This window comes from Schistocerca piceifrons, chromosome 11 (genome assembly GCF_021461385.2).
Source record: "Schistocerca piceifrons isolate TAMUIC-IGC-003096 chromosome 11, iqSchPice1.1, whole genome shotgun sequence".
NCBI classification, from domain to species: domain Eukaryota; kingdom Metazoa; phylum Arthropoda; class Insecta; order Orthoptera; family Acrididae; genus Schistocerca; species Schistocerca piceifrons.
Window position 1 is genome coordinate 83,712,581 of NC_060148.1, and position 22,093 is coordinate 83,734,673.

General features: G+C 43.2%; 1 protein-coding gene across 3 annotated transcripts in view; it reads right to left on the bottom strand.

Moving 5' to 3' along the window:
* LOC124720053 (histone acetyltransferase KAT2A) overlaps positions 1 to 22,093 on the bottom strand; it is a 343,302-nt gene that overhangs the window by 279,679 nt on the left and 41,530 nt on the right. For 2 of the 3 annotated variants that reach the window (XM_047245316.1, XM_047245314.1), the window contains exon 3: positions 18,787 to 18,906. The exons of the other annotated variant lie outside the window; for it this stretch is intronic. The gene's annotated coding sequence lies outside the window, so the exon portion shown is untranslated. The remainder of the gene's footprint in view (positions 1 to 18,786; positions 18,907 to 22,093) is intronic. 3 annotated transcript variants of the gene reach the window in all.

The window sequence follows — 22,093 nt, forward strand, 5'->3', positions numbered from 1 at the left end:
GAGCACCTGTTCGTAATGCACAGCCTGTGGTGGAGTGGTTACATGACAATTACGTCCCTGTAGTGGACTGGTCTGCACAGAGACCTGACCTGAATCCTACAGAACATAATTGGGATGTTTTGGAATGCTGACTTTGTGCCAGGCCTCACTGACCGACGTCAATACCTCTCCTCAATACAGGAGTCCGTGAAGAATGGGCTGCCATTCCCCAAGAAACCTTCCAGCAGCTGACTGTACGTATGCCTGCGAGAGTGGAAGCTGTCATCAAGGCTAAAGGTGTGCCAACTCCATATTGCATTCCAGTATTACCAGTGGAGGGCATCACGAACTTCTACATCATTTTCAGCCAGGTGTCTGGATACTTTTGATCACAGAGTATCTGCAGCAGAACCATACTGAAAACTATTGTGAAATGCATGAAATTCTCAATCTAGTCACAAATATTGTTTGATATACCATATGATAGTACTTTCATTATGAAGAGTTCATACGATACTGAGTCAAATGCTTTTCATAAATTAAGTTTTTCCTGACTAAAGTTTTAGGAATCCATGTTGATTGTCATGAAACGGGTCATTCTTTTCGAGACACTGCTTTATATTTGCATTTAGAATATGTGTGACTAACTCCAACAGCCAATAAAGTGAGATATAATGGTTGTGCTATGATTGTTGTCTATTTGTGTTCACCGTTTGTTACAGCACAGACAAAAGGTATGTTTGTACAAGTTTTGTATCTATAGAAATGCCCAAAATAATATAAAGAAAGATGAAGTGCAAGAAGCACAGAAACAAAGTGATTTGTCCCATGATCTGGAGTATCTTCTAAGTATAACTGTTGTAAAGGTGTACCTGACTCAAGTAACAAACCAAAGTCACTAACCAGAATCAGAAAATTCAGAAAGAAAAATGCTGAATCACAGTTTTGCCTTCCCTTTGAAAATGTGGAAAAAATAAGCAGCAAAGCTCACTCTTCCCCTACAAAGAAAATTTTTAAAAAGTTACAAGATTCATAGGATGCGTACTTTCTGCTATTTGCCAACAAAACAAACTAAAGAAAGGAATGTCACCATGAAGAAAGCAAGAAGGGTTTACGTGTTTTTTGCCAAACTGTCTTCATCAGCTGCGTATAGGCTCAGAAAGTTTTGAGAAACATGACAGAAAATAAAATATCTGTAATGTTATATAAATGCAATTCATATTTTAAGTTGTTTCTTACATCTATCAATTGCTCACAGGGGAAGAAAAATTGGAATTTCTCATTGATTGCATAAGTTTCAGTGTCATATATGCCTGAACGATGGAAGCTAGTGTCAGCCACACACTGAGGGTGCAAAAGTCATGCGACAGTGATAAGCACATATACAAAAGGCAGCAGTATTGCGTACACAAAATACAGGGTGTCCCAAAAAGAATGACCCGATTTTGAATAGAATTATTTATTAGGAAGAAGGGCTTAACACCAACAAATTGCATACTAAATAATTCAGAAAAGACAGAAGTTTATAAAAATCCATCATAAATGTTCAATATGTCCTGCATTGGCTGCACGGATGACATCTAGCAGATAGCCAAATTCATCCCAAACTGAGCGTAAGGTGTCTTCTGTCACTGAAGCTACAGCAGCTGATATTCTGGTTTTTAGTTCACCAATATCACAAGGTAAGGGAGGAACATAAACACATTGTTTAACATATCACCCACAGGAAGCAATCGCACGGTGTTAAGTCAGGGGACCTAGGAGGCCAAGAGTGTAAATACTGGTCTCGCGGTCCTGTACGTCCTATCCTACGTTGAGGCACGTTGGCATAGAGGAAACTGCGCACGTTGTTGTGCCAGTAGGGTGGTGCTCCATCTTGCTGATAGATGAAATTGTCAGAGTCAAGTGTCCGTAGCATTGCAAGATACGATTGTCCTGTTACGGTTTCTTCCTCAAAAAAGCAGGGTCCATAAGCCTTGCTTTGTGAAACCGTACAAAAAACATTCACTTTTGGTGAATCACACTCATGTTCAATTGTTTCATGAGGATTTTCGAGCCCCTATATACGCACATTATAATGGTGAACCTTACTGCTAATATGGAAAGTTGCCTCATCGCTGAATATCGACCGTGACATAAAAGTGTCATCTTCCGTGTCCTCTAGAACAGCATTGCTGAAGTCCACTTGCTTCACTCCGTCAGTACCTCGAAGAGCTCGAACCAGTTGTAATCGGTACGGTTGGAGGGCTAACAATGCCATAACACATGCCACACTGTCATGCACGGCAACGCACGATGCGTAGACTTGCGGGGGCTCCGCTCAAATGCTCGTCGGATTTGTTCCAATGTTTGTTCAGGAACGCATGGCTCGTCAGGATTTTTGCCTTCGCAGAGGCACCCTGTTTCTTCAAACTGTTTATACCACCGTCGAATGTTCTTTGGTGGTGATGGTTTGGCACGAAATCGAATATGAAATGCCGCTGAACTGCAATCACTGATTGAGTACAACTAAATTCAGTAACACAATACGCTTTCTGTTGCACGGACACCATATTGCGTGAGATTGGCAGCACGCTCCAGGTCAGCACTCATAGTGACATCTAGCAGATTTTTTCTGAAACTCTAGACCATGCCGATCACATCTAGCACTGTTCCAGTTACCTAGTGGCATTTGTCTCAATATTATTACAAGTTAAAATTGGGTCATTCTCTTTGGGACACCCCGTATAAAAGGGCAGTGCATTGGTGGAGCTGTCCGCTCTACTCAGATGATTCATGTGAAAAGGTTTCCGATGTGATTGTGGCCGCGCGAACACGGAATGGTAGTTGGAGTGAGATGCGCGGGACATTCCATTTTGGAAATCGTTAGGGAGTTCAACATTCCGAGATCCACAGTGATACAGTGTCAACAGTGTGCTCATCATCATCATCATCATCATTTAAGACTGATTATGCCTTTCAGCGTTCAGTCTGGAGCATAGCCCCCCTTATAAAATTCCTCCATGATCCCCTATTCAGTGCTAATGTTGGTGCCTCTTCTGATGTTAAACCTATTACTTCAAAATCATTCTTAACCGAATCCAGGTACCTTCTCCTCGGTCTGCCCCGACTCCTCCTACCCTCTACTGCTGAACCCATGAGTCTCTTGGGTAACCTTACTTTTCCCATGCGTGTAACATGACCCCACCATCTAAGCCTGTTCGCCCTGACTGCTACATCTATAGAGTTCATTCCCAGTTTTTCTTTGATTTCCTCATTGTGGACACCCTCCTGCCATTGTTCCCATCTACTAGTACCTGCAATCATCCTAGCTACTTTCATATCCGTAACCTCAACCTTATTGATAAGGTAACCTTGAATCCACCCAGCTTTCGCTCCCATACAACAAAGTTGGTCGAAAGATTGAACGGTGCACAGATAACTTAGTCTTGGTACTGACTTCCTTCTTGCAGAAGAGAGTAGATCGTAGCTGAGCGCTCACTGCATTAGCCTTGCTACACCTCGCTTCCAGTTCTTTCACTATGTTGCCATCCTGTGAGAATATGCATCCTAAGTACTTGAAACAGTGTGCTGAGAATATCAAATTTCAGACATTACCTCTCACCACAGACGACACAGTGGCCGGTGGCCTTTACCTAACGACCGAGAGCAGCAGCATTTGTGTAGAGTTGTCAGTGCTGACAGACAAGCAGCACTGCATCAAATAATGCAGAAATCAATGTGGGTCATACGACGAACATATCCATAGGTACACTGCGGTGGAATTTGGCATTGATGGGCTGTGTCAGCAGACAACCGACACGAGTGCCTCTGCTAATAGCACGACATTGCCTGCAGTGCTTCTCCTGGGCTCGTGGTCGGTTGGACCCTAGACGACTGGAAAACTGTGGCTCGATCAGATGGGTTCCGATTTCAGTTGGTAATACCTTACGGCAGGGTTTGAGTGTGGCGCAGACCCCACAATGCTGTGGAGCCAACTTGTCAATAAGGCACAGTGCAAGCCGGTGGTAGCTCCATAATTGTACGGACTGGATCCTCTGATCCAACTGAACCGATCGCTGACTGGAAATGGTTATGTTCGGTTACTTGGAGACCATTTGCAGCCATTCATTGTTTTACAGACAAGTTCAAATTATTAGACTAAACAATTATATTTGATAATCTTAAGTTTTCTGGTGTAAAAATAGGAAAGAAAGGTGTAATAATTGATTTGTTTTAATGATTTGCGTGATGCCACGAAATTTCCCTTCCGAGCAACTAACAGACCACTGAATTTTTCACAGTTGGCAAAATTTGTCATTTTCTCTCCAAATCATGTTGATATTATATGTCTGTGTACATGCCATGAAACTGTGTTAGCAGTAATGTTTGATGTTTCTGTGGTGTCCTTAAGCTTGTTATTTATTCTATCAACTTCTTGCCACATTAATAAGACATTAAAAACTTGTGAATTTGCATGATTTTAGCTATAGGAGTAAATCATGTAGTTCCAAAAGAAACTGAGGTTATGGGGAAGACAAAAGATGTTTCACCTCGGAAAGTTTCGGCTGAGGTAGCACTTCTTGCTGAAAATCATTATACACAGCAAGAAATTGCTGACAACATGAGAATATCACAGAAACCTGCCAGCAGAATCAAACTTTTGCAGAAAGGTGGTGAATACAAAAAATGTGGACGTAAAAGAAAACTCAGTCCTAGAACAATGGGAAGACTTACGAGCATGTCTACAATGATCTGTAAACTTACTTCTACAGACACGAGCCATCAGCTGAAAGGTTTGGATGTCGAAGTTTCACTATGGCAGTGAGGAGGAGGCTGTTTGAATGTGGTTTAAAGGCATGCTGACCAAGGAAAAACAGAAAATTACACTTGACATGAAAACCAAAAGACTGCAGTGGGCTAAACAACTTCAGGACTGGACAAGTGAGTGGGCTAAGGTATGTGCAATGATCCGGTAAATTAAGGGGGTCTACTCTCTAAAGATAGGAGTATTGGCTTGAAATTGTGATGTTCTATTGATACTGAAGGAATGCGCATTTGAATTTTGGGACTGTTAAGGTCTCCTCTGCTACTATTCCCAACTTTTCTAACTTGTAATTCTGTACACATGCTGCAGGTACCGTATTTACTCGAATCTAAGCCGCACTCGAATCTAAGCCGCACCTGAAAAATGAGACTCAAAATAAAGGAAAAAAAAAAATTTCCCGAATCTAAGCCGCACCTGAAATTTGCGACTCGAAATTCAAGGGGAGAGAAAAGTTTTAGGCCGCACCTCCAAATCGAAACAAAGTTGGTCCATTGTAATATGAGACACAATTTACGTCGAATGAATGATGATACAGCGACAGTAGTTTGGTTCGAGTCTTAAGCTTGGCAGTTAAGCTTTACCAGGTAGCCATTGCTATGCGTCAGGCGCTCCGTCCGTATTTATACGAGTACCCTTCCTTTTTCACGTGCTCTGTCTGGTTTGAATCGATTGCTTATTTTGCTTTGATCTGATAAGTGCCGTTTTCTTTGTTATAGGTGTTCACGTCATCCTAAGCTGAAAATGCATTACTGTACTGTGTCATGCATTGTTTGTCGCATTCTTATAGTCCGTGTTTACGGTCTGTCGCCGCTCGCGGCACGGCTTGCTTTTGTGCGCGCTACCGCCGCTTACAATTAAAAAAAAAAAAAGAGAGAGGAATCGTCTCATTTGCGAAATAATGGCAAGAGACTGCTATTTGTTGTTACTTACACTGCTGCTTTCTTTGATAATGATCAACAAGAACCAAATAATAGACTGCGTATGATAGAACATGTTCTGAACGAGAGTTCGCCGAAAATTTTTCTCCATTTGAAAATCTCTGCGTCCGCTTCTTTAGTACATCAAATTCTGCACAGAAATTAGAATCATCTTAGATTTAAAAATCTAGTCAGTTGCCGTGCTTCATTTCTGACTGTACACATTAGGCATAAGAATAACACGAATATAAACATGACACGATACGTATATTCTTCCGCGTTTGCTGTTGTCTCACTCTAGTTTCGTAGTTTATTAGGCAGACAGGATTTAAATGAGATAGCAGCAAACGCGAAAGAATACATGGCAAGATGTTTATATTCGTATTATTCTTATGGTGAAGAGAATACTGCATGTGATTTACATTTCATCAGGTTCCTATTAGCAACCATCTCTTCTCACTGGTAGGAAAAAATTCAGAATGTAGAGTTGACCATATTGACAAACATCCTAAACAGTCTTGCCAGTCGGATTTTCGTAGTACATTGAAATTCTGCTACATTCGAAGATGAACAATACGAAATTTGTATTTACTTCATTGGATAATGTATGAAAATGCAGTGGTCGAAACTCGGGGCGGAGAAAAAAAAAGCTCGTCTTCCACCTTTCTTTTTTTTCTTTTTTAATTTATTTACTGACGCAGAGGTTTTGGCGAAAGTATTTATCTTTGTGCCTACACAGCATACCTGTGTAGCACTACATATATTCGACAGCAGAAGTTATAGTTGTAGCGGCACCTACCAACATTTTTCTGAACTTCGCTTGCTTTGCACTCGATTCTAAGCCGCAAGCGGTTTTTTGGATTACAAAAATCGGAAAAATAGTGCAGCTTAGATTCGAGTAAATACGGTATGCTTCCAGGATGAATCTGTATTCACTGTGATGGAAGAAAGCAGCTGGTACATTCATTGCAGGAGACCTGGAGAACAGTTCAAAGCCGAATGCATGCAGCAATGTATGAAGCATCTAACTTCCGTTATGGTTTGGAGAGTGATGTGTGTGAATTCCAAAGGGACCAAACTGCTTAGGTCATCGGTCCCTAGACTTACACACTACTTAAACTAGCTTACGCTAAGGACAACACACACACCCATGCCCGAGGGAGGACTTGAATCGCTTGCGGGACCAGCCACACAGTTCATGACATGACGCCTCTAACCACACAGCCACTCCACGCGGCGGAGTGTGATGTCTGTGAAAAGACCTGGCAGATTACACATTGTTGAAGGGACGAGGCACGAACAATATAAAGAAATCCTTGAAATGGAACTTTTCCTCCAAATAAATGAGTGGTTTCCTAATAAAGATACCATTTTTACGCATGATGGGGCAACTTGCCACAAAGCCAAAAGTGTTTCCAAGTACTTAGAAGAAAAGCAATTGAAAGTGTTGCCCTGGCCAGGGAATACCTCTTATATGAACCTAATTGAAAATTTAGGGGCTAATGTGAGACAGAGGTTAAAGAAATTTATAATAACCACCAAAGAAGATCTCACAGAGAAACTACAGGAAATCTGGTACCGTGACAATGACATTAAAGTGTCAAGTGAAAAGTTAATAAAAACTATGCCAAACAGGATAAAAATGATGATTAATAACAGTGGCATGCATACAAAGTACTGAATACACAAATATAATCTGTATGTAGATGTAAATGTGTAGTAAATGTAAAGATTTGGAAAAAAAAAGTCTTTAGTCTAATAATTTGAAAACATCTGTATGTTCCCAAACAATGACAGAATTTTTATGGATGACTATGTGCCATGTCCACCAGGCCACAATTGTTTGCCACTGGTCTGAAGAACATTCTGGACAATGGCATTGAACGAGTCAGCCACCCAGATAGCCCAACACGAATCCGATCAAACATTTATGGGACATAATTGAGAGGACAGTTCGTGAACAAAATCCGGCAATGGCAACCCTTTTGGAATTATGGACAGCTGTAGGGACAGCGTGGTTCAGTATATCTGCACAGACTTCCAACAACTTGTTGAGTCCATGGATGGCACATTGTTGCACTACGCAGGGCAGTAGGAGGTACGACACGATGTTAAGAGGTATCCCATAACTTTTGGCACTTCAGTGTATGTGCACAGCATGCCAATCAATGAGTTAACCCTGAGCGCAGATCTGACATGGAGGTAGATGTGATGTACATGTACAGACAAACAAATTATTACAATTTCAGAAAATAATTGGGTTTCTGCCGGTTATTAGTGTCTTTCCTGCACGATATTTCAACTGGTGACTCACAGTCTTCTTCAGGTGCTGTATGATACTGATTCCTGTGTGGAACGAGTCCAGTATTAGTGCCTACGTTGTGCTGGGCATTCCCTCTGCCGTCTGCACCACATCTGGTGCTCTGTCCGCGGTGTGCTCCAACCAATAGCAACACCCGTAGCATTTTCTTCTAGCCCCAGCTGTTCTGAGCGCTGTGCACGTACTTTGTGGTTATTATCTGTTGTCAATATAGCTGAGTTAAGTTCTGAATGTCGTCTGGGCTGTGCTAGACATTTTATCTTCCGACTGTTGTCACTTGAGTCCTCCTGTGAATTAGGACTTCCGTTACTGTGGCTTGTCGTGTTAAGGCGCGTTTACATTGAGCTCAGAACATGTTTTTGCTCGGAACATTGTGTGCAACTTGTTCCCTCAACATGTTGGCAAAATTGTTCGTTGTTCGCATTCCCGTTTACACTAGTGACCAAGATTTCTACGTATTCGCATAGTCTGCTGCGGTGAACTGACAGGTTACTTTGTGTATTCACATCAAGTGATACGCTATGTCAAGTGAAAAGGAAGAATTAATGACATTTGGTGCTGCATTAATAATACTTAACAAAATGAACAGACAAAAACAAAAAACGACGTAGTCATTGTTGGTGGACCAAAACAAACTACACAAGACGTGGCGGGAACGACATGCTTTGTGAGCTGAATTTGGAAGACGGTTCTGGCTTTTGTAACTACACTAGGATGTCGCCGTCAGATTTTGAAATGTCGTTGAATATTATAGGACCAGTTGTTTCAAAGAAAGACACAAATTTCCGAAAAGCAATCCCTGTGAACCAAAGGCTTGCTATTACTCTTCGTTTTCTGGCATCAGGAGACTCCTATCAAAGCCAGCCATATCTCAAATAGTTCCTTATCGCCGGCCGGTGTGGCCAAGCATTTCTAGGCGCTGCAGTCTGGAACTGCACTGCAGCTACGGTTGCAGATTTGAATCCTGCCTCGGGCATGGATGTGTGTGATGTGCTTAGGTTGGTTAGGTTTAAGTAGTTCTAAGTTCTAGGGGACTGATGACTTCAGGTGTTAAGTCCCATAGTGCTCAGAGCCATTTGAACCATTTGAAGTTCCTTGTCATTCAGGAAACGTAGATATTTAAATCCAAACCACTTCGTTTCGTAAAGTGTGTCAGTACCACATCCAGATTTTTTACTTTCTTCTATTTTTCTTTTTTCTCGTCAGTACTGAGACAAGAGAGATTTAATTTTTTTGTCCACATCACTGCACCAGCAGCAACTTTTTGTAATGAATCATGTTTGATTTTAGTATTTTTTTAACCTGCGCAACGTACATTCCACAGGCACTCCTCTGCCTCATAGAGCGATATCAACTGGAAAATTTTGTCTCGTGAACACTCCATTTCAAATAAAAATGAAGGGACATAAAATAAATGCACCACTACACTCCAGCAAAACGAACACCAAAACACTCACTCAGAGGGTAGCAGGCCACGAACAATGTTTCTTTGATCTCTACCGACGCAGCCGTGGAACATTGATTTTGTGTTGCCAACATGTTGCGAACATCGACAGTCCATTACTAGCCACCAACAATGTTGCAAATAATGTTGTGAACAATGTTGCGAACTCAGTGTAAACGCACCTTTACGTGTTCCGTCCAAAGTTCTTGCCCCTCCCCCCCCCCCCCCCCCCCTGCCTTGAGCGGCTGCAGTGTCATTTTCAGGTCAACTGTGTTCAAATCGTCAATCGAGACTCAGAAGAGTGTCCTCAAGACACTTTGTCTATTGTCTGAGGTGCCAATTCATGTACGTCCTTGGTTACATGTACTGGGCTGTCATCTCCAATTCCACCCTCATACTTGTGTCCCTTTGTGTCTGGATGTTGTCGTTGCGTCTTCAGAAGATCGAGTGCTGGGTTCCCAGTCGAGCTCAGCTGGAAACCGGTGTCCCGGTTAATGAGATTCTTCGCAACCTTAATCTCAATAGATTCTTTGATGACGCTGTCCCAGTATCTCGATGTTTGTGTTAAAATCTTGGCATCATTATACTTCATAGAATGATTGAGTTCTAAACAACGTTCGGCAATCACTGACTTGGTTGCCTGTCTCAGTCTTGTGTATCTTAAGTGCTCTTTGCACCTGATCTCAACGGTCCTGGTCGTCTGACCGATGTATGCCAAACCATATTCACACGGTACATGGTAAACACCAAGATTTTAACACAAACATCGAGACACTGGGAAAGCGTCATCAAAGAATCTATTGAGATTAAGGTTGCGGAGAATCTCATTAACCGGGACACCGGTTTCCAGCTGAGCTCGGCCTGGAACCCAGCACTCGACCTTCTGAAGACGCAACGTAGACAACATCCAGACCCCAAGGGACACAAGTATAAGGATGGAATTGGAGATGACAGCCAAGTAAATGTAACTAAGGACGTACATGAAATTGCACCTCAGACAACAGACAAAGTATCTGAGGACGCTCTTCCGAGTCTCGAGAGACGATTTGAACACAATCGGCCTGGAAATAACGCTGCAGCCGCTCATGGGGGGACAAGAACTTCGGACGGAACGCCCAACACGACACAGCACGGTAACAGAATGTCCTAATTCACAGTAAGACTCAAACGACGACAATCTGAAGATAAAATGTCTAGCATAGCACAGATGCCATTCAGAACGTAACTCAGCTGTATTGACAACGGATAATAACCACAAGGTACATCAACAGTGTTCGGTTAGAAGAAAATGCTGCAGCCACTGCTATTGGTCAGCGCACACCACAGACAGAGCACCAGACGCGGCACGGATGGCAGAGTGAACGCTTAGCACAACATAGGCATAAATACTGGACTCATTACACACTGGAATCAGTATCAGACAGCAATCACACAGTATCGTGCAGTAAAGACACAAATAACCAGCAGAAACCCGATAAATCAACATGACAATGCCTCGCCGGGAAAGCTTGAAGAATTACTGTGGAAGATTTATTGAAGAGAAAGAGCTTCACATGTTGAGCAAGTAAAATTAGCAGAGGTGTACAAATTCCCCTTGCAGCCTGCTTGCCCCTAGCTCCTCTGCAACCATTCACGCAGGTCAGCCTGCCGCGACGTAAACACAAGAGTGCGCGTGTACTGAGGCATAGTGGGTAAATGCGCGGCCGACTTGGCCTCCCGCAAGCCCGAGCTACCTGGGTTCCGGCAGGCCTGCCCAGCTTCACGGGACCCGCTCAGCATGCTGCGCCTGACAACAGGTTGCGCTGTCAAGCTACCGCGACTAGAGTAGCCAGGTAGTTAGCTCGCAGTTCATTTATCACAACGGTGGGGGCAGCACAATGAGTGGTTGAACTTTAGAAAGATTGAAAAAAAATTGACAACTGGCGAATACATGCTGGTAACGAAATATAGCACAAGTTTGGCATGGGAAACGTTTTCGTGTGTTTATGAGGCCGCTTCAAATAAATCGGTAGGTGTGTCTCAAAGCAAACTATGTAAAAAGCTCTTAAGTACTTATTCGGGAACCTCGAGTATGTTACGACATGTGTGCAAATTTGACAAGCAGTTCCCTCACTCCGTAAATATCTTGAAAGAGGACAAAGATTTAGTGGCCGAAAAGTGCATCGAAATGTGTGCTAAGGACCTGAGACTATTTAGCAGTATAGAGGCAGATGGATTTCTTCATTTAGGGCAGACTCTGATCGACATAGGTAAAAAAAAAAATATGGTTCAGTTGATATTAAAAATGTGATGCCTTTCCGAGTGACAGTAGCTAGGAAAGTTCAAACCTTATCTGATAAAGTGCGCAGAAAAATGATCCCGGATATAATGCATGCAATTTGTTCTGGTATATGTGCCAGTACAATTGGTCTGTGGACAGACAATTACAAAGGGGTGCATTAAATGTCCGTGACAATGCATTACATACATTCAGACTGGCGTTTGAATAAATATGTACCTTTCGCAACATAATGATTGCCGATCCGACTTAATTGCAGATTGGGAGGCGGCAATCCGGGCAAATCCAGCGAATTTAAAAATTTCCGTAGGATAATTGACTACATCATCTTGGTTAGTAATGGAATAAACCGACTTTTATGTCATCAATTCGCTGGGTATCATATTTTGAATCTGAAAATTCATTTCGTTAACATCAAGGTTTTTTGCAGCCAATATAACACGTTTGCTCAACCAAAAATGGTTTGGAACTGTTAAACGACATTTGCTGTGCGCGAACTGTCAAACACGATGACTGTGAATGTGGCTGGCCGGATTGGTCGAGCGGTTGTAGACGCTACAGTCTGGAACCGCGCGACCGCTACGGTCGCAGGTTTGAATCCTGCCTCGAACATGGATGTGTGTGATGTCCTTAGGCTAGTTAGGTTTAAGATGCACATGGAAATATTCAAAAACCTTCTCCATGGAAACATGCGTAAATGAGCCAACTTTCATCCTGCCTTGAACATCAAGTGTGTCAAATTTCATCAAGATCGGAATAAAAACGTACAATTTGTTGAATTCCGTTAGGTAAAGTAACCTCTGCCATGCACCCTACGAAATTTTATGTAGACTGTGACCTTCCTCTGGGTTTCATGGTATAGTGTGCAAAATTTCATTAAGATTGTATGCAATAGAAACACACGGACACAATGAAAACGCACTTTCAGTTTTCCTCAAATTTTCCAATTTTCGGTCGATTTTCCAAAAATTTATATCATTGTCCTGAGAATTACGAACACAGGGGGGGGGGGGGGGAGGAATAGCCGAATTGGTCCAGCCGTTCTCAAGTTTTACGCTTATCAACACATTTGGCAATTCATTTTTATTTATATAGATAGTAAGCCCGAAATATACGTGTAAAGGAAGAATGTACAAATAAAACCCAACATTATCTAAAAACAAAGATGATGTGACTTACCAAACGAAAGCGCTAGCAGGTCGATAGACACACAAACATACACACAAAATTCAAGCTTTCGCAACAAACTGTTGCCTCATCAGGAAAGAGGAAAGGAGAGGGAAAGACGAAAGGATGTGGGTTTTAAGGGAGAGGGTAAGGAGTCATTCCAATCCCGGGAGCGGAAAGACTTACCTTAGGGGGAAAAAGGACGGGTATACACTCGCACACACACACATATCCATCCACACATATACAGACACAAGCAGACATATTTAAAGACAAAGAGTTTGGGCAGAGATCTTTAAATATGTCTGCTTGTGTCTGTATATGTGTGGATGGATATGTGTGTGTGCGCGAGTGTATACCTGTCCTTTTTTTCCCCCTAAGGTAAGTCTTTCCGCTCCCGGGATTGGAATGACTCCTTACCCTCTCCCTTAAAACCCACATCCTTTCGTCTTTCCCTCTCCTTCCCTCTTTCCTGATGAGGCAACAGTTTGTTGCAAAAGCCTGTATTTTGTGTGTATGTTTGTGTTTGTTTGTGTGTCTATCGACCTGCCAGCGTTTTCGTTTGGTAAGTCACATCATCTTTGTTGGCAGGCAAGCAAGTTTCCCGCAGCCTGCCTGGGTTGGGTTCTGCTTGGCTTGGCTGGGAGTGAAGCAGCCTGCCCGTTCTGTTGACAACGCGTGGCGGCCTGCCCGCCTGGCCACCAGGCAAGCATGGGCGGGTTAAAAGCGGAACGTGTACACCACTGAAAATTAGGCATTGGTCCACATCTAAAAGCATCCATTCAGCTCGGGAGTGATTGACAGAATTGTTGGATGTCCTCTTAAGAGATATTGTATGGAATTCTATCCAGTTGGCACATCAGATGTCAAAACCTCAAGGTAATTGTAGGGACCTGTCCTTAACGCTCCAAACATTTTCAACTGGGAAGAAATTTGGCAACCTTGCTGGTTGAGGTAAAGTTTGGCAAGCACGAAGACAAGCAGTAGACATTCCCGCCATGTGGTGGTGGGCGTTATCTTGCTGAAATGTAAGCACTGGATGGCTTGCCATGAAGGGCAACACAATGGGGCATAGAATATCATCGACGTACCTCAGTGCTCTAAGGGTACTGCAGATGGCAATGAAAGGGATCCTACTATGAAATGAAATTGCATCTCAGACCATCACTCAAGGTTGTCGGGCTGTAACGTGGACGATAGTCAGGTTGCTGTCCCACTGCTGTCCGGGGTATCTCCAGACACACCTTTGGCCTGGAGTCTCATTGACCGGAATAGAATTGTCTCGAGCAAGATGTACCACTTCGACATGTCCGAAAGAACAGATACTGTCGTTGATATTGCAGCTCTTGAAGAATGAAATTAAAATGAAATAAAGGCTATCAGCTGCTTACAGGCGTTGATAAATATCAAATGGGACTGTCGAAAATGTGTGCCCCGACCGGGACTCGAACCCGGGATCTCCCGCTTACATGGCAGACGGGCTATCAGACTGAACCATTGAGGACACAGAGGATAGTGCGACTGCAGGGACTTATCTCTGGCACGCTCCCTGTGATACCCACATTTCCAACTTACTGTCCACACATTACATTTGTAGCACCCCCACCCACTATACTCATTACTCACGGTAGTCAATATACCGATTCCCGTAGGAGTTTGAGCAATGTGAGTGCATCTGCACTGAAGAAGATCATCGGCCAGTAAGCCTTATCTATATGAAGATGGTATCTGTTCTTTCGGACGTGTCCAAAAGAACAGATACCATTGATGATCTTGCAGCTCTCAAAGAACAAAATTACAATGAAATCCAGGCCATTAGCTGCTTACAGGCATTGATAAACTGTCACTGTTGATATTTATCAATGCCTGTAGCAGTTACTGGTCTGGATTCCATTGTAATTTCATTCTTTGAGAGTTGCAAGATCATCGGACATGTCCGAAAGAACAGATACCATCTTCATATAATTGGTGACTATATTGAAAGAGAGTGCCATGTAACTGTATCACTTTGAAGTCTAGTGTAGCACCCAATAAAAATTACTTGGCCTGGCATAATAATGTGCATATAACTTTCTGAATTCCCCTCCAAAAGAGACAGGAGTAGTAATCTACATAAACGAAGTGGAAGTGAGAAAGACCAATCTGATACTGAAAAATATGGTATTTCCTGGATCGAACAATGTGTTAAATAATGAAAAAGCAGCCACTCACCTATAGCAGACTGTAGTGTTGAGCATAGGATTTTAACAGGAAACATTATACATACTAGCTTTCCAGCTCTTACTCTTTTTGCAGTAAAAGTACACACATTCATACATACAACAACACGGACATCCAAACACACACTCCTGTGGCCACGGTGAGACTGATTATTGGTTATTGAAAGCAGTTGCAATGGTTGAGAGAGGTGGGGAGGGGGTGGGGAAGGACGCAAGAAGGAGACAGCGGGATAGAGGCAGGTCTTGTGATAGATGACCTAGTGGCTGCACAACAAGACTAAAGGAATACGGAGGGTATAGCTTAAAAGTCATACGGAAGAAGGAGTGGGTAGGGAGGAGGGGGGGGGAGGGAGGGAGGTGGTAGGGAGGGGGAGGAGGAGGAGGGGGAGGGGGTAGGGAGGGAGAGGGGGTAGGGAAGGGGAAGGAAGGGGGTAGGGAGGGGGAGGGGGAGGGAGAGGGAGAGAGAGGGAGAAAGAAAGGGGTAGTGAGAGAGGGGGAGGGAGTAAGGATGAGGGAGGGGGAGAGAGAGGGGGGAGATGGAGGGAGAGGGGGGAGATGGAGAGAGAGAGGGGGGTGATGGAGAGAGAGAGAGGGGGGAGATGGAGAGAGAGAGAGGGGGGAGATGGAGAGAGAGAGAGGGGGGGGAGATGGAGAGAGAGAGAGGGGGGGGAGATGGAGAGAGAGAGAGGGGGGAGATGGAGAGAGAGAGGGGAGATGGAGAGAGAGGGGGGGAGATGGAGAGAGAGGGGGGGAGATGGAGAGAGAGGGGGGGGGAGATGGAGAGAGAGGGGGGGGAGATGGAGAGAGAGGGGGGGAGATGGAGAGAGAGGGGGGGGAGATGGAGAGAGAGGGGGGGAGATGGAGAGAGAGGGGGGGAGATGGTGAGAGAGGGGGGGAGATGGTGAGAGAGGGGGGGAGATGGTGAGAGAGGGGGGAGATGGTGAGAGAGGGGGGGAGATGGAGAGAGAGGGGGGGAGATGGAGAGAGGGGGGGGAGATGGAGAGAGGGGGGGGAGATGGAGAGAGGGGGGGAGATGGAGAGAGGGGGGAGATGGAGAGAGGGGGGAGATGGAGAGAGGGGGGAGATGGAGAGAGGGGGGGAGATGGAGAGAGGGGGGGAGATGGAGAGAGGGGGGAGATGGAGAGAGGGGGGGAGATGGAGAGAGGGGGGGAGATGGAGAGAGGGGGGGAGATGGAGAGAGGGGGGAGATGGAGAGAGGGGGGAGATGGAGAGAGGGGGGAGATGGAGAGAGAGAGGGGGGAGATGGAGAGAGAGAGGGGGGAGATGGAGAGAGAGAGGGGGGAGATGGAGAGAGAGAGGGGGGTGATGGAGAGAGAGAGAGAGGGGAGATGGAGAGAGAGAGAGAGGGGAGATGGAGAGAGAGAGAGAGGGGAGATGGAGAGAGAGAGAGAGGGGAGATGGAGAGAGAGAGAGAGGGGAGATGGAGAGAGAGAGAGAGGGGAGATGGAGAGAGAGGGGGGGAGATGGAGAGAGAGGGGGGGAGATGGAGAGAGAGAGGGGGGAGATGGCGAGAGAGAGGGGGGAGATGGCGAGAGAGGGGGGGAGATGGCGAGAGAGGGGGGGAGATGGCGAGAGAGGGGGGAGATGGAGAGAGGGGGGGAGATGGAGAGAGGGGGGGAGATGGAGAGAGGGGGGAGATGGAGAGAGGGGGGAGATGGAGAGAGGGGGGAGATGGAGAGAGGGGGGAGATGGAGAGAGGGGGGAGATGGAGAGAGGGGGGAGATGGAGAGAGGGGGGAGATGGAGAGAGGGGGGAGATGGAGAGAGGGGGGGAAGGGGGAGATGGAGAGAGGGGGAGAGGGAGAGATGGGGAGGGAGGAGGAGGTGTGGGAGAGAAGCTATTTGAAAAAGACAGTGCACGATATGGACTTGGAAATACATGATACGGACGTAAAAGATCGGTGTGGACAGATGAATTGCTTTAATAATTATAAAAGGTGGCAATTTTATTTGCGCACTGTCTTTTAAATAGATATGATGGTATCCGATACTCAAGTACTAATGCAAAGAAACGTAACGATGCTGAAAAACTTTAAATCATTGCTATAATTTAATCTTTAAAATTTAATAATTCTCTTCCTGTTAATATTTAATTAATTAACATATGTCATTCAGATTTCGTAACGCTGACAGCGTTAAAATTTAAAGTTGTTCAGCCCCCGTTTTGTTTTCTTTCAATTGTTGCGAGCCAGCGATGGTGCAATGCTGTTCGCTTTCAAGCCCACACATTTATAAAAATCAGGTCCAGGAAACACTTTTGTGATCACGATTGGGATTTAGACGGTATTCGCGTAATTGTACTGATTAAGAGTTGTCATTTCCGAAAGATGCAGGTTCGATTAAAGCTGTGTGCACTTTTGCGCGTATAATGAAAATATTCCTAACACGTTGTGTAACAAAAAGTAACATGCGAATCACAACCGTGGTCAAAAGAAGAAAATATATGATGACATAAATGTTCTTCGCTGTTATTCAGGACAGGTTTAAATTAAACACCGCAATTTTCAGTCTTTAGAAAACACAAGACTTTAGAGATATTTGTTTTGAATAACTTGTATTTACCTTTTCTTATACAATATGGTGATTGTCCAAAAGGATTATCTCTCTTTCTCTCCTTTTTATAGCCTTTATACATTCACATTACATACATCGATTAAGAAACTTTTCTTTCTCTACCGGCCAGTATGAGAACAAAATCCGCCCAGATAAAATGTCTCACATAGAATCAGTTCTCACTTAACAATCATATATAGTTTCATAGTACAAGCAATGCTAGTTTATTCCGTGCACTAAAAAGTCTTTGATTCAATGAGTGCAAAAATTAAAATAATAAATTATAACATCATTTTTAAAATCGTCAATTCTTCTTTATATCATGAAAATAAGGTTTGACATCGTCGTAATATTATTTTTCATCGTTGTAGCACTATACAGAGGAGGAAGGGGAAAACGTAAGGTGAGGCAATGGGAAACTAGCGAGCAGGAATTTTGGCAACGGGCACTGTGAGAGAGCAGGATATGCTGAAGAGACTGCTCCCAACTGCATAGCTCGTGCTGGAAGGGAGCATCCAAATGGGCCACATAGTGAAGCTGCGGCTGAAGTCATCTGCCCGGGCAACTGCTTTCAATAACTAATAATCAATTATCAGTCTCACTGTAGCCACAGGTGTGTGCATTTGGGTGTCTTGTGTGGTTTTCTGTGTGACTGTGCATATTATTACTAAAGAAAGTGCAAGAGCTCAAAAGCTAGTGTGAACACACTTTTCCATTACATGTCTCTACGCTCCACACATCAGTTGGCTAAAGGCGAGTGATTGCCTTTCCCTTATTTTATGTACTGTTCCAAGTTAATGTTAAGATGGTTGTAAGGCAGGTATTACAGTTCACCACCATTGTGTCTAGGCTATATGCCATAGAGGCGATGTAGGAAGTGCAAGAAAATTTTAGGAGGAGGATAAAAAAGGATCGGAAGCAGATACTAATGTTAAACTTCCCAGGCAAGAAGGTCTCACATCTGAAAGTAAGGATGTCTCAAAACAAATGGTGACAGCAGTGGAAATTGCACTCAACATGGAATTTTGGAAGTAATACAGGATTGTGCAGTTGTATAAATTTCACATAATTTTTTTACTTACAATGATACTCTTTACAGGCCTCAGCTAACCACTTGGGATAAGTTGTTATGCACCGACTCTACAGCACTGGCTTCTTATTTAGCTTGCATTTACCATGAATGTCTCGTCAGTTGCAAGTGACTGGAAAAAAAGGACAGGTATATATGAACAGGAGAAGAATGAACCTGCAAAATTACAGATTAATATCCTTAAGATAAGTTTGAGTATAATATGGAGACAGAAGAACTTCTGTCAAAAAATAAACACGGATTTAGAAAGCACTGTTTGAGCGAAACTCAGCTTGTCCTTTTCTCATACAATATATGTCAACCAGGCACTGATTTCAAAACATCGATCGCGTGAAATCCTACTCATACTTTTCTTATATGACATACTGAAAGCTTTGGATTAAGGCAATCAGGTAGATGCAGTATTTCTTGATTACAGGAAGTATTTGACTCAGTACCGCACCTACGCTTATTGTGAAAACCTTGATCATATAGAGTATCAAGCGAGATTTGTGACTGGATTGAGGATTTTTTGGTAGGAAAGACACAGCTTGTTATATTAGATGGAGAATCATCGTGAGATGTAGATGTAACTTCGAGTGTGCCCCACGGAAATGAGTTGGGACCCTTGCTATTCATGTTGTATATTAATGTCCTTGCAGACAGTACTAATAGTAAAATCAGGCTTTTTGCAGATGATGCAGTTATCCATAATGAAGTACTATCTGAAAGAAGCTGCATAAATATTCAGTCAGATATTGATAAGATTGCAAAGTGGTTCAGAGATTGACAACTTGCTTTAAATGTTCAGAAACGTAAAACTGTGCACTTTACAAAACGAAAAAATTTATAGTGCTATGACTATAATATCAATGAGTCACTGTTGAAATGTCCGCCCCCAGTAGCTGAGTGGTCAGCGTGACAGAATGTCAATCCTAAGAGCGCGGGTTCAATTCCCGGCTGGGTTGGAGATTTTCACCATTCAGGGACTGGGTGTCGTGTTGTTCTAATCATCATCATTTCATCCCCATTGACGCGCAAGTCGCCGAAGTGTTGTCAAATCGAAAGGCTTGCACCCGGCGAACGGTCTACCCGACGGGAGACCATAGTCACACGACAAAAAAACTGCTGAAATCGGGCAACTTGTACAAATACCTGTGTGTAACACTTTGTAGGGATATGAAATGGAGTGATACCGGTTAAGTCGTGGTTACAGCCGATAACAGACCTCATGTATAGTCACTGTGTTTCTTCTTTCTCTCTTCTGTCCACTTCTTTCCTGTTTTCTTCTCTTTGGGTGTTCCTGAAATTTCTTTTTTTTTATTATTTTTTCCTCTATTTTACCCTGTCACTCATGTCTTCTGTGGAGATGTTCAGTTTCTTGAGGTCTTCCATGTTTTCCTTTACCCAGTTGGTTTTCACTGTATTAGTTGTCACCATAGGCAGAAGAGGTGAAATACAGGGAGCGAAAGGCTATTTACAATTTTTACAGAAACCAGATGGCAGTTATAAGAGTTGAGTAGCATGAAAGGCAAGCAGTGGTTGAGAAGGGAGTAAGACAGGGTTGTAGCCTATCCCTGATGATGTTCATCCTGTATCTTGAGCAAGCAGTAAAGGAAACGAAAGAAAAATTTGGAGTAGGAATTAAAATTCATGGAGAAGAAATAAAAACCTTGAGGTTTGCCGATGACATTGTAATTCTGTCAGAGACCACAAAGGACCTGGAAGAACAGCTGAACGGAATGGGCAGTGTCTTGAGAGGAGGATATGAGATGAACATCAACAAAAGCAAAATGAAGATAATGGAATGTAGTCGAATTAAATCAGGTGATGCTGAGGGAATTAGATTAGGAAATGAGACACTTAAAGTAGATGAATTTTGCTATTTGGGGAGCAAAATAACTGATGATGGTTGAAGTAGAGAGGATATAAAATGTGGACTGGCTGTGGCAAGGAAAGCGTCACTGAAGAAAAGAAATTTGTTAACATTGTGTCAGGAAGTCTTTTCTGAAAGTATCTGTACGGAGTGTAGAATGTATGGAAGTGAAACATGGACGATAAATAGTTTATACAAAAAGAGAACAAAAGCTTTCAAAATGTGGTGCTACATATGAATGCTGAAGATTAGATGTGTGGATCACATAACTAATGAGGAGGCACTGAATAGAGTTGGGGAGAAGAGGAATTCGTTGCACAACCTGACTAAAAGAAGGGATCAATTGGTAGGACATGTTCTGAGGCATAAAGGGATCACCAATTTAGCATTGGAGGGATGCATGGAGGGTAAAAATCATAGGGGGGACCAAGATATGAAAACACTATGCAGATTCAGAAGGATGAAGGTTGCAATAGCTACTTGGAGATGAAGAAGCTTGCACAGGATAGAGTAGCATGGAGAGCTGCGTCAAACCAGTCTCAGGACTGAAGACCACAACAAAAACAATGTTATAAATGTTCTTTGTCAATTTATTATCGTCCACCCTAACTATGTATCTGTAGAACTTTGCCCTTCTCTTCCTCGTGTTGCTTGTAATCATCTCTGTCTGTTCGTACAGTTCTTTTATTGGTCTCTTTATCCAGATCCCCTCTTTCTGAACTGGCCCATAGATCTTTCTCAGTATTTTTTCTTGTTTTCCATATCCTTAATTCTCATTCTTTCCTTGATTACCATTGTTTCTGAGGTGTACAAGACCTCTGGTAAGACTACTGTACTGTAGTGTCTTAATTTGACACTGAGGGAAATACCTTCTCTTGTAATGGTTCCATGTAAGTTTATATGCTTTTTGTAGTTTTGTGATCCTTCTTCACTGGATATTGTGTTCGGTCCTATTTTCTATATAATCTCCCCCAAGTATTTGAAACTATCTATTTGTGGTTCTAAGATAACTGTATACTTGTCTCATATTTCCTTACTTTGTTACCAGTGGATGTCTGTGGATTTTGTGTCCATGTATTGTCTTTTTTCATAAGGGAGTCCTGTTTTGGCTGAGATTTCGTGTAGTGTCTCTAGCGCTTCCTTGGCTTCTTTTCTGTTATTTGCTACAATGGCTATATCACTCCACTGGCTCCTTTGTCCCATGTCCTGATTATTTTCTCCAAAACCAAGTTAAATAGAGTGGGTGACATGCCATCTCCCTGACTCACTCCTGTCTTGATTTTGAATGGTTCCAAGATCTCTCCACAAACTTCACTTTGGATGTTGCATTTGTTAATGTTTCCTGGATTAGCTTTTCGGTTTTGCTGTCCACCTTCATTTCTGCCAGTGTGTTGAAGAGTGTTTCTCTATCTATGGAGTTGTAGGCCTTCTTGTAGTCAATGAA